Raw genomic sequence first — 13,881 nt, forward strand, 5'->3', positions numbered from 1 at the left:
GAACTGGCCCTAAGTTTAAAACAGAACAAATCATCATAATTGGTACTTTTAGATCTGTGTACAGTTGTGATCCTTTAAAGTGATTGTAAAGCAGGGGTAGGCAACTGCGGCCCTCCAGCTGTTTAGAAAAAAAAAGAAAAGAGGCACTGATACATAGGTAGCACGCCATACACCGGACCCGGACATCTACAGGATACATCCATCCAGGGATGCTTGGATATTATCTGCCCATTACTTAGCCAATATGCTAGGCTTCAATGACAGTCCATCCTATGCACCTCCGATTAATACTTACTGATGCTGCAGATCATCATCTAACATTTTGTTGGATTTAATTGCCTTTGGTGCTCCTTGAACATGGAATTGTTCCATTGGAACTAAAACATATTTAAATATACCCAACTCTCTGCTCCTGATGAAGGTATCAGAATACTGGAAACGCGTCAGGTTTCAGGGTACACTACCCCTTGAAGAGTACATATGATGATCTGTATTTGTGCATTTTTTGTCCTGTTTTTCATTTGATGTATTTCATGTATTTATGTAATGTGTAGACGATACACGTCTTTTTATTCTATATCATTAAAAGATATTTTTTATCATAGAGTTGGTGGTCTGTCAAAGTCCCATTTTGGGGGTATTTTTCCTTTCTCCAGCTGTTTTGAAACGACAAGTCCCATGAGACATTGCAAGACCCTTACAATCACAGGCATGACTCCTAGAGGCAGAGGCATGATGGGATTTGTAGTTTCACCACAGCTGGAGGGCCGATGTTTCCTACCCCTGTTGTAAAGATTTGAATAAAAACAAAAAAAAACAAAAAACATGTTATACTTACCTGCTCTGTGCAAGGGTTTTGCACAGAGCAGCCCTGATCCTCCCCTTTATGGGGTGCCCCTACTGAGAGCCACTTTCTATGGGGGCACCTGAGTCCTGCTGCTGCATCCATTGACACAGACAGCAGGATTCGGCCCCGCCCCCACTCCCTTGTCATTGGATTTGATTGACAGCTATCAATCTATCCAATGAGGAAAGAGACAGCAGCTGGAGCTGCTGGGCTCATGGACATCGCTGGAATGGATGGGCTCAGGTAAGAAAACGGGGGATGGGGGGCTCTTGGGGAAGCTGAACAGAAGGTTTTTCACCTTAAGGCCCCTTTTACACTTGTGCGACTTGTCCTGCGACTTGGGACTGCAAATTCGAATGGCAAGTCCTACCCCATGATTTCCAATTAGTACCTTTCATATCTGTGCAACTTCAAGTCGCACCGACTTCAAAGTAGTCCCTGTACTACTTTGGTTTTGACTTTGATGCGAGTTGAGGTCCATAGACCTCAATTTTACACAGACATTCCCTGAAATCGCAGCAAAATCGTGCGACTTTCAAGTCTTAGCAGTGTGAATGGGCCCTAATGCATATAATGCATTAAGGTGAAAAACCTTGAGACTTTCCAATCCCTTTAAGTTGACTGACAGATTGTTGCTCCTGGCTGCAGAGAACTTTCCTCTCTGTACGTAATGGACAGGCAGGGAGAGGGACGTTGGAGAGAGAGATCTCATTGGCTGCTGCTTGCAAAGGCTTTCATACAAGAACCGGCTGCTGCTGAAGAGTTATCAGGAGCCTGAAAGGAGTGCCCTGGGGCTGAATCTGCAGTAAGTCATGGAGAATGTTGCTGGGAATAATGAACTGGCTTCATGTACACGGGACGTTTTTACATCCTCTCCTGAACGATTTAACTTGACAGATAGTAACCCATTTTTAAAACGTCCGTTTTGCCGCATTTACATGTCGCATTTAGCAGCACTTAGCGGCGTTTTGATGCGTTTACGTTAAGAATCTTTTTTTTTTTTTTTTTTATAATTTTTTTTCTTTTTTTTTTTAAATAGCCAAAAATGAAAAATGCCTGTAAACAAAACGCTGCTAAACGGGAGTTACCATGCTTAGCCACGTTTAGAAGCATTTGATGCTTGAAATACCTCTAAACTCAGCTTCTGGGCCTATTTTTTTTGCGTTCCAAAAAAACCCCTCTAAACTCAACTGCCTAGAAAGGACTGTAGATGACCCCGTGTACATGTACTGATAAGATAACATAGAGGAGAGGTCAGGAGCAGTTGAAAAAATGCCCAATTACTCCTAAACGTCCGTTTACCAGCAGCAGTGTACATGAGGCCTAAGCTGTGGGGTGCTGAGCTGTCCGGAGTGTACCAAGAGGTCAGAGAGAGGCTGCTATAGGAAAGACCATGTGTCTGCTGAGCTGTATGCAAAGCCATAACACTGGTCTAGTGTGCTTTCTGAAACTGTTACTTAAGGGGGAACTTTCTCTTTGTCTCTTCTGCATTAAAATGACCTACTTGCCTTTCCACCCCTGTAAAAGGGAGCTGCACATGTTAGTGTGTAAAGGTGTGGGGGGGCTGAGTGTATACAGGTGTGTGTGTGTGTGGGGGGGGGCTGTGCATAGGTATGGGGCAGAGCTGTGTGTGCACAGTTGTCAGGTGTTGGGGGCTGAGTATGAATATTTGTGGTGTTAGGGGCAACTCTTAAACAAGTTGCTTTAAGTTTATATTGCTTTGTCAAATTATTGCTTCTATAAGAATGATGACACGGAGTCAGATATGTCTGTGTCACAGTCCGGAGCAAAAGAGGACTGCGCCTGTTAGGTACCTGGTAGGAGAGCCTGGCTTGTAGGAGAAGACCTCTCATACAACGCTGGTTCAGGAGCCACTGGAGTGGGGACAGTGGTCTCCTGAGCACAGTGGGGTAGGAGTGCCTGTTGAGCTGGATGGCTGGACTGCAAATCAGATGCGACTGGAAGCAGCAGACTGGAACACTTGGATGTGCAGAGGTCACTGGAGCTGAAGCTGAAGGTGCAACAGCAAGGACAACAGGAACAAGCAGGGTCAGGCGATCCGGGTCAGCTGGGAAGAAAGGCAGGCAGGTACAGCAGGCAGGGGCAGAGTCAGAAGGCAGGCAGAGTTCGGCAACGGTATCAGGTAGGTATCACAAGAGTAGTCAGACAAGCCGGGTCGGATTGGAGCAGGACGGATGGTCAAACAAGCCGGGTCAGATAGGTAGCAAGCAAACAGATCACAAACACTAGAATCACGAAGCTGAGACGAAGCAGCAATGTGTCACAGCACAGAGGGGCTTTTAAATGCACTTTGGCGCCAAACCGGCGCTATCGCGAACGCGCGCACGCCCGTCCGCGCCCACGTGCACATGCGCGCGCGCCCAAGCGCCGCGAACCCGCGCGCGCCCTAGCGCCGCGCCGATGCCCGGGAACAGCAGGCCTTTGTTGAATAGCGCGCAACGGCGCGCGCCGGCGCATAGGCGTACGCCGACGCCCCGGTTCGGTGCCAATGGTGCCCTGACATTGCCCCCCCCCAAGGGGCAACCTCCGGGTGCCCAAAAGCCTTCTCTTCTCCGGATGACTAGAAAAATAGGCTTGCACTAAACGTCTGGCATGTACATTACAATCTGGTTCCCAAGAATTACTTTCTGGGCCGTAGCCCCTCCACTTAATTAAGAACTGGATCTGACCTTGTCTTTTCCTGCAATCCAGGATAGCCTCGACCTCGAACTCCTCGTTACCATCGACCACAATGGGCTCAGGAGGTCTAGTTCCTCTGCCGGGGAAGGGATCAGGTACAGCAGGTTTGAGCAATGACACATGAAACACGGGGTGTATTTTGAGAGAGTCAGGTAAAGACAGTTCATATGAAACTTCATTGATCTTTCTTTTGACCGGAAATGGTCCCATAAATCTAGGTGCCAACTTCTTAGAGGGACATGCAAGTTTAATGTTACTTGTAGATAGCCATACCTGGTCACCAAGCTGAAGCTTCAACTCCCCTCTTCTCTTTCGGTCAAAGATCCTCTTGCTGTCCGCCTGAGCCTTGGATACAGCTTCCCGCAACATCTGGTTGTTGTGGTTGATGAAGTCCACTGTACTCTGCACTGCCGGGACTGAAGACTCTGGAAGGAAATCAGGTAAAAAGGTTAGGTGGAAACCATAATTGGCAAAAAAAGGGGATTGACCGGTGGCTGAGTGCTTGGCGTTGTTGTAGGCAAATTCTGCTAGTGGCAGCAAGGACACCCAATCGTCCTGTGAGAAAGAGGTAAAACATCTGATGTACTGCTCAAGAGTCTGATTGGTCCTTTCCGTCTGACCGTTGGTCTGAGGGTGATAGGCTGAAGACAGAGCCAGTTTGATTTTTAAAGATTCACACAGGGCTCTCCAAAAACGTGAGGTAAATTGTACCCCCCTGTCAGAGGTTATGTTTACAGGAATTCCGTGGAGTCTAATGATTTCTTTAATGAAGATATGAGCTGTTTCCATAGCTGACGGAGTTCCTTTTAATGGGAGAAAGTGGGCCATCTTGGTAAAACGGTCTACTATCACAAAAATAGCAGAACACCCTTCTGAACATGGGAGTTCCACAATAAAGTCCATGGATATCATCTTCCAGGGCCTATCGGGTACAGGCAAGGGTTTTAACAGACCCCAAGCTCTACTCCTGGATATCTTATTCTGGGTACAGATAGGGCAAGATTTGACGTATCTCTCACAAAAGTCCTTCAATTTGGGCCACCAGAAAGTACGCTGTACCAATTCCAAGGTTTTACGAACCCCAAAGTGACCTGCCAGTGGGTGATCGTGAAGGAGTGCCAGGACCTTGACCCGAACCTCCTCAGGAACAAAAATTTGACTACCTTTCCATAACAGTCCGTCCTTGCTACTTAGGGTAGGGCCTGAGGGTCTGGTTACTTCAGAAGATGCTTCCTTAATCTGAGAAAGAAGATCAGTTTGAATGAGCAAAAAATTGTTTGCAGGTAAAATGGTGTCTGGGGCAGATAGATCCTTTGGGTTGTCATGCATTCGAGATAATGCGTCTGGTTTAACATTTCTTGAACCCGGTCGATACGTGATGTGGAAGGCAAAGCGTGAGAAAAACAGCGCCCAGCGGGCTTGACGGGGTTTTAACCTTTTAGCGGATCGCAAATATTCTAGGTTCTTATGATCAGTGTAAATTAGTACTGGATGCACAGCCCCCTCCAACAGGTACCTCCACTCCTCTAATGCAGTCTTGATGGCGAGAAGCTCTCGATCACCGACATCATAGTTTCTTTCTGCCGGGGAGAGTTTTCGGGAGAAGAATCCTACGGGATGCATATCGTCTTTACTGCCCCTTCGTTGTGAGAGTATCGCTCCGACCGCTATTTCAGAAGCGTCCACTTCCAAAATAAAAGGCAAAGATGGTTCAGGATGACTGAGGATAGGTGCTGAGGTGAATAGTCTCTTGAGGTTCTCAAAAGCCTCTTGGGCTAAGTGATTCCAGGAAAAACGGGTATTCTGTTTGGTTAGTTGTGTGATTGGTGCGATTATCGCAGAAAAACCCCTGATAAATTTTCTGTAGAAATTTGCAAATCCGATGAATCGTTGCACCCCCTTCTTGTCTAGGGGTACCGGCCAGTCCAGAACAGCAGAAACCTTCAGTGGATCCATCCTGATGCCAGTTGAGGAGATTATCAAGCCCAAGAACTGAATGCTTTCTTGCTCAAACTCGCATTTCTCCGCTTTTGCATAAAGTCTGTGTAAACGGAGACGACCCAACACTTGGCACACATGTTTTCGATGGAGATCCAGGGATTCTGAAAAGATCAAAATATCGTCTAGATAAGCAATCACAAACAGGTCTAAGAAGTCTCTAAGCACATCATTAATTAGGTGTTGAAAAGTTGCAGGGGCATTACAGAGTCCAAAAGGCATGACTAAATATTCATAATGCCCGAATCGGGTCCGAAAAGCTGTTTTCCACTCATGCCCAGCCCGAATGCGAATCAGATTGTAGGCCCCTCTTAGATCAAGTTTAGAAAAAATAACAGCAGTCCTTAATTTCTGGAATAGTTCGGGTATCAAGGGTAGGGGATACCGATTCTTAATCGTGATTTTATTCAATTCCCGATAGTCAATACACGGGCGGAGAGACTTGTCCTTCTTGGTAACAAAGAAGATTCCTGCCCCTGCTGGAGAAGTAGAGTGACGAATAAATCCTTTGGCTAAGTTTTCATCTATGTATGCTTTCAACACTTCTTGCTCCTTTTCGGATAGGGGGAAGATGCGTCCAAAGGGGATTTCGGATCCTGGCAGCAACTCGATGGGGCAATCGTAGGGGCGATGAGGTGGGAGAGAATCTGCCCCTTTTTTGCTGAAGACATCCAAGTAGTCATGATAATGTTTGGGAATAGCTTGACGATTGGTCTGATCGGAGTCCACACAAAGTAGAGTAGTTTGGGGATCCGAGTCTTTCGCCAGACAGTGTTCCTGACAGTAGGGTGACAGGAATTTTATTTCTCCAGTTGTCCACTGGATGTGTGGATTGTGGGCCCGAAGCCAGGGAATGCCCAGGATAATGGGGAACATGGGAGAGGAGATGGCGTCAAGAGTCAGCAGTTCCTTATGTTGAGGAGAAGTTGTAGTGGGTAATGGCAGGGTTTCTTGTGTCACTTGTCCAGATTTAATACGGGAGCCATCAGCAAGGAAGACAGAGAGTCCATGGGCTTTAGTCCGTAAGGGGATGTTGTGCAGGTTGGCAAAACTCAAGTCTATGAAGCAGCTGCATGCCCCGGAGTCAATAATTGCGTTGACTTGGAGTGTCTTTTCTTGAAGCTGTAATGAGAGAGGAATGGCAAGATGGGTAGAATTTGTGGATAAAGCAGAGAGATTGGTAGGTATAGGAGATGAACACTTACTCATCCTGATTGGGCAGTTATGGACATAATGCCCGGTTCCTCCACAGTAGAGACACAGATTCAATTGTCGGCGACGGGCACGTTCTTCGGGGGTCAGGGCAGGTCGCATCAGACCTAGCTGCATTGGTTCGGAAGTATCCAAAGTGGTATTGACTGGCGGTGGACTTGGCACAGGTAAGTAGCGAGATGCAGGAATCGGTGCACGTGGTGTCATCCAGGTCGGGCGGTTAGGTTGAACTGCTCGTTCGGATCGGCGCTCTCGGAGGCGACGATCAATCTGGATAGTTAGGGTGGTCAAGGCCTCCAGGGTGTTTGGAATACCGACCCGGGCCAGTTCATCTTTGAGATTTTCAGACAGTCCAATGCGGAATTGATGACGCAGAGCCGCGTCGTTCCACTGGGTATCCGCGCTCCAACGTCTAAATTCAGCAACATAGTCCTCCGCAGGTTTGCGGCCTTGTTGGAGCGCGAGCAGAGCAGACTCAGCTGTGGCAGTCAGTTGAGGATCCTCATACAACTGTGCCATAGCTTCAAAGAAGGCTGATAAGGATTGGGTTGAGGCTGAGTCCCCTTCAAGTAAGCGGTGTGCCCAGGTCTGTGGTTCCCCTTGGAGGAGGGAAATGACAAATCCAACCTTTGTGGCTTCCAATGAAAAGGTTCTGGGCTGTAAGGCAAAAAAGAGCTGGCAGGCATTGCGAAATCCTCGGAACTTAGATCGGTCTCCGGAGAATCTTTCAGGAGTGGGGACTCTTGGTTCAGGAGGGAGCATTACCACTGAAGGCCCTGGAGCAGTCTGTGTTGGGGCGGCCGGTGAAGAGGAGGTTGAAGGATTAACCCCTGCGAGGTTCTGGACTTGACCTTCCAGTCTATTGTAATTGTCCTGAAGAGCCTGCACTGCTTGGGTGAGGGCTGCCAGGTGTGTGCATATCTCCTTCAATGGAGAGGTATCTCCTGCAGGCTCAGACATGGCTGCTTCGTACTGTTAGGTACCTGGTAGGAGAGCCTGGCTTGTAGGAGAAGACCTCTCATACAACGCTGGTTCAGGAGCCACTGGAGTGGGGACAGTGGTCTCCTGAGCACAGTGGGGTAGGAGTGCCTGTTGAGCTGGATGGCTGGACTGCAAATCAGATGCGACTGGAAGCAGCAGACTGGAACACTTGGATGTGCAGAGGTCACTGGAGCTGAAGCTGAAGGTGCAACAGCAAGGACAACAGGAACAAGCAGGGTCAGGCGATCCGGGTCAGCTGGGAAGAAAGGCAGGCAGGTACAGCAGGCAGGGGCAGAGTCAGAAGGCAGGCAGAGTTCGGCAACGGTATCAGGTAGGTATCACAAGAGTAGTCAGACAAGCCGGGTCGGATTGGAGCAGGACGGATGGTCAAACAAGCCGGGTCAGATAGGTAGCAAGCAAACAGATCACAAACACTAGAATCACGAAGCTGAGACGAAGCAGCAATGTGTCACAGCACAGAGGGGCTTTTAAATGCACTTTGGCGCCAAACCGGCGCTATCGCGAACGCGCGCACGCCCGTCCGCGCCCACGTGCACATGCGCGCGCGCCCAAGCGCCGCGAACCCGCGCGCGCCCTAGCGCCGCGCCGATGCCCGGGAACAGCAGGCCTTTGTTGAATAGCGCGCAACGGCGCGCGCCGGCGCATAGGCGTACGCCGACGCCCCGGTTCGGTGCCAATGGTGCCCTGACAGCGCCCTTTACTTCTTTCAAAGGCCTTTTATAGGCAGCTCTACAAGCAGTAATCTTATTGGCATTACCAAATGAGGTTAAGGTACAAAGAGTTTCTTATCAGTGAACACGTAATGATTATTCAGCAGTTCCAAATCCCATCTAGATACAGATTGATACGTAGACAGAAGAGAAAAAGCACAAACAATTTAAGTAGAACAATTGATACGTACACAGAAGAGAAAAAGCACAAACAATTTAATTGGAACTCTAAGTCATTATTTCAACCCTATCAATTTCCCCCTTTGACATCATCCTCTCCCTCCCCCTGTGTCCTCATGAACAAGTTCTAGTCAGCTTTTCCTAGAGTACTATCCCTGACCGCGGGTTGTCAGAGGGGAAAATCCCATCCCTCCAGGTGTTGCTCACATCTTAAATTCAAGAAGAGGAGTTTATGGGAGTAGGGTGATGTCAATATACATTTATCATTATGCCCTGTCTATTCTCCTAATTTTCCTATTTATTTTCCTGTATACACATATATTTGTGATTGTAAGTGATATTAAAATAATAATTACCATTGGACTTAACAACCAGTGAAAGGTATTGGTTGCTGTAGAAGACATTCCACTAAATATATCCCACCAATGTGGTGCAGTATCCTGTTGTATCTGTGAGGAAAGATGCACTAGTCTACCTTTGTCAATTATTGCAGATACAAGGTTATTCTGTAGGGTATGTTCTAGTGTTTCTATGTGTTGTCTTAACAACTCTGATTGTTCCAAAACCTGTTTTAGTGGGTCTAAAGAAATTATAAAGGGTGTAGTGTCAGTGAGATTATGTACCTCATAGACTGAAGAGAATACCTTATCAGCGTCTGGTTCAAAAAGATAGGTGTCGTTACCCCATTGTAATGTTTTAATCTTTTTTATGCATCCCGCAAACGGCACAGATTTATTTAACCCTGACATGGTGCGGTTATCATTAGTAATGATACAAATATGCTGGGGTCCTATTTCTATGAATCTATTGTTCACATTTACCGGTGTTCTTTGCATTTTGCATATGCTAGTTTGGTATTTTAACAAGCAAGGTTCATATACTGGAGAACTTCTGCCGCATACCATTCCCTTATTAGTTCCTTCACATAGATTTAAATCATGGGTTCTGTTTCCTTTATCTACATATTTCCCATATATTTCTGGATACCAAAACTCGTCTTTACTAGTGGCATGACCACTATTTTACACATTTCCATTACATCTGCTACCCGGTATGCTTCAAACCTTCCTACACACCATTTATTCTCACATTCTATCTTATCCCCTTTTACTTGGAACCATACACCATCGTCAGTTAGACCCTTAAAATATTTCATCCAGGTATGATAATTTCCCAACTGAAGTTCAGTCCTGGCCCTATTTATTTGTATATGATAGGATAAGAGGTTAAAAGAGCACTGTGTGAAATTTACAAACCGTTGACTTTGATTCCACAGCTGGAGCTCTGCTCCTATCGTGTGATTTATTAACCCTCCCAAAAATTGTAATAGGGGTATTTCTTGCAGTTGGGTTTCAAAAGTGGTGGGTAACCATTTGCTTGTGATAGTCAAGCTGTCAGCTATGTGTCCCCCTGCATGCTTCCATCTGTTGTTCATTTCTTCTATTTCGACCGAGTTTAAAATTCCCATCCCTGTACCCATTAGTCCCAATAGTGTGTCGTACCATTCTCGTTTATACCTGCACTCCGGTATCGGGGGAAAGGTGATATTGAATTTTATTTTTGTTTTCTGTTGTGATGTTGATACATTTATGCAAGTGTTTGGTACGGGTGTTAATATGGAAGATTCAATTATTGGCATTACTTCTTCCTCCATTTGTATGTGAAATCCATAGGACTGTGCATTCCAATACCACCCATCATCACTCTTTTCCCTCCACCAACAGGCACAGAGGAAAGTACTGGATTGATTAACGGTAATATCTGTCAGATTAAACATCCCTTCTGATATATTTTCTCCCCCTGCTATTGTGACTAATATTTGGTACATTTGTCCTACCACCCGTTCCCGGGCTTGTTTCCACGTCTGTGAAAGGGATATTTTATGGCACCTATGATTTTTACTGTTATTGAAAGGAAAACTCATATTGTCATTCCACTGGAAGGTTATAGTTACTTCTGAGAGTGGGTCTTCCTGTATCCATGCAATACCTACATCTATATGAAATGGTCGCCTGTGTCCTTTAACAGTGTAATTACCTACATCATAATACTTATCCATCTCATATCCTGAATCATTTGCTACTTTTTCGTCATCTATTACCCATTGGAAATTTGCGGTTTCCTCTACCTCAAATACTCTAATACCAGGAGTCCAGGCATACACTTGTACAAAGGCAAGTTTAAACAGACTATAGAAAAGTAGAGATTTCATGATGACGTTTTCTCAGGTTGTTTCTTGCAGTGTGATGCGTGTATCCAGGTTGGCTTTCCCTTCAGCTTTACTGAAGTGGCTGTGGTTAAGAGTACTTGATAAGGACCTTCGAACCTGGGTTCCAATGTCTTTCTGGTGTGTTTCTTTACATATACATAATCCCTTGGTAGCAGCATATGGGTACCTGTTATTGAGTTAGGGTCTGGAAGAGAAGAATACACACTTTTGTGGATCTTAGTTAGATGTTGTTGTAATTGTATTACATATGCAGTCAAACTATCACATTGCAATTGCATACTCTGTGGAAAGTATAGACCTAATCTAGGTGCATTCCCAAAAAGTATTTCATATGGAGACAATCCTGTTTTCCCTGTTGGAGTGTATCTTATGGAGAACAAAGCCAAAGGCAGGCATTCTGGCCATGGCTTGTTTAACTCCTGCATGGCTTTTTGTATTTTCAACTTTATTGTCCCATTTATTCTTTCCACTGATCCTGAACTCTGTGGGTGGTAAGGGGTGTGGAAACTTTGTTGAACCCCTAACATGGTCATCACATTCTGCATGATTTCTCCTGTAAAGTGTGTCCCCCTATCTGATTCTATGGTTTCAGGAAGACCAAACCTAGGTATTAACTCAGTGATCAGTTTCTTAGCTGTGGCTTTAGCTGTAGCTGAATTTACTGGATAGCTTTCAGGCCAACCTGAAAATAAATCGATACACACGAGGACAAATTCAAAGGGGCCGCTCTTAGGCATTTGTATGTAGTCAATTTGCAGTCTCTGGAAGGGGTATTGGGCCCGGACCTGGTGTTTTCGTGGGGTTTTTACTCTCTGTCCTGGGTTATTCAGGAGACAGATTTGGCAGGCTGCACAGTAGTTTCTCGCAGTACTACTGAATCCAGGGGCGAGCCATCCTTGATTCACAATCCTATACATGGAATTAGAACTGACGTGTGTGGGTAGGTGAACTGCCACTGCCATTGCTGGGTACAGAGAGGCAGGTAGGCATATTTTGCCTCCTTCCCTCCATACATTGTCAAGGTCTGGTGCTGCTTCCATCCTGACCCACTTATCTTTCTCGCTCTCCCCTGCTTGCTCCTGTAATTTACTCAGCTGCTGCCATGTTGGTTCTGGGATACTCACCTCTACTGCTGCTAAGGTCTCAGAGCTTCCTTCCCCTAGAGCTGCCTGTTTTGCAGTCAAATCTGCAAATGCATTTCCTTTTGCCTCAATTGTTTTTGCGCTCGTGTGTGCCGCTATCTTCATAATGGCCACTCGTTTAACCTTTTGAAGATTGTTCAGGACTCTCTTAATCCCTTCTCCATGTTTTACAGGTGTACCTGCTGCTGTCAGATAACCTCTAGCCCTCCATATGTGGCCCTAATCGTGCGCTACACCATAAGCGTAGGCAGAGTCAGTGTAAATATTCCCTTCTCGTCCTTTTAAGTATTCTAGGGCTTGTTCTAAAGCTTTTAATTCTGCTTCCTGTGCTGACATGTGGGCTGGTAAGAGCTGTGCTTCAATCACCTGTGTATCAGTTACTACAGCATACCCTGTGTGATATTTACCCTTGTCATCAGCAAACCTACTGCCATCTATGTACAAAGTGTGCTCAGCATTTAAAATCGGTGTATCTGTAACATGTGGGAATCCCATTGTCTCCTGTTCCATGAGCTGAAAACAATCGTGCTGATCTATCTCTTTAAACAGAAGGGTGTCAGTTTCCTCATCTCCTTCTTTATTAGCACTATTATTCCCCCTTGCCAAATCTGGTGACTGAAGAGGCAAAAAGGTGGCCAAATTTAAAGTTGTACAGCGCTGAAAAGTGACATTTGGAGGTAAGAGTAAAGTACACTGTAACCTCAGTTGTCTGGCCATTGAAATGTTTTTGGGCTGAACTTGAGACAAGATTGCATGTATGTCATGTGTGGTGTGTACTACAACTGGATTGTCTAGGACAATCTCTGATGATTTATCAATGATGATTGACACTGCAGCTACCGCCCGTACACAGGACGGTGAACCTCTGAAAACTGGATCTAGTGCTGCTGAAAAGTAAGCGACGGGTCTTTGTTTTCCATGTGCCTGTGTCAAAACACCTGTGGCGTGTCCAGTGATCTCGGCAACATATAGATTAAATTTCTTAGTGTAATCTGGAATACCAATAGCCGGGGCAGAAATTAATAGCTTTTTCAAAGTGACAAACGACTCATATGCTACTTCTGTAAGCACATACGGTACAATTTTCAAACAATCGTATAATGGCTGCATCAAAGCGCTAGCATGTGGTATCCATTGTCTACAATATGACACAATACCTAAAAACATACGCAATTGTTTGAAATTCCGTGGGGGTAACATTCCCTTTATCACTTGAACCCTTTCCTCAGTGAGATGCCTTGTACCCTGTGATATACAATGTCCCAAAAAGATAACTTTTTCCTGGCACACTTGCAATTTGTTCTTATTAACTTTGCAACCCTTTTCTGCCAAGAAGCGCAACAAATTAAGGGTGGTAGCCAAACAAGTTTCCTTGTCCGGGCAGCATAATAATAAATCATCCACATATTGTAGCAATACACAAGAATCTGGTGGTACCCATTCTCCCAACACCGTTTGCAATGCTTGTGAATATAAGGTAGGTGAATGCGCCATACCCTGCGGTAGGCGTGTCCAGGTTAGTTGTCGATTTTTGAGGGAAAATGCAAACCAAGGTTGGCATTCTTCCGCAAGTGGGACAGAAAAGAAAGCGTTCGCTAAATCTATAACTGTAAAATACATGCTGGTCGAAGGTATTTGTGACAGTAACGTATGTGGATTGGGTACTAAAGGCGTCATCGGGGCTAGTAGTTTATTGACCGCTCTGAGGTCTTGAACCATTCTGTACTTAACTGGACTACCGACTACTGTTTTCTTTTTAACCGGGTACAAAGGAGTATTCGCCGGTGATTTTACCTCTTTTAGAGCTCCACTTTTTAATAAGGATTGGACTTGCATTTCTATAGCCGCCTCTTGGGGTGC

Source organism: Aquarana catesbeiana, linkage group LG08 (genome assembly GCF_042186555.1).
Source record: "Aquarana catesbeiana isolate 2022-GZ linkage group LG08, ASM4218655v1, whole genome shotgun sequence".
NCBI lineage: Eukaryota > Metazoa > Chordata > Amphibia > Anura > Ranidae > Aquarana > Aquarana catesbeiana.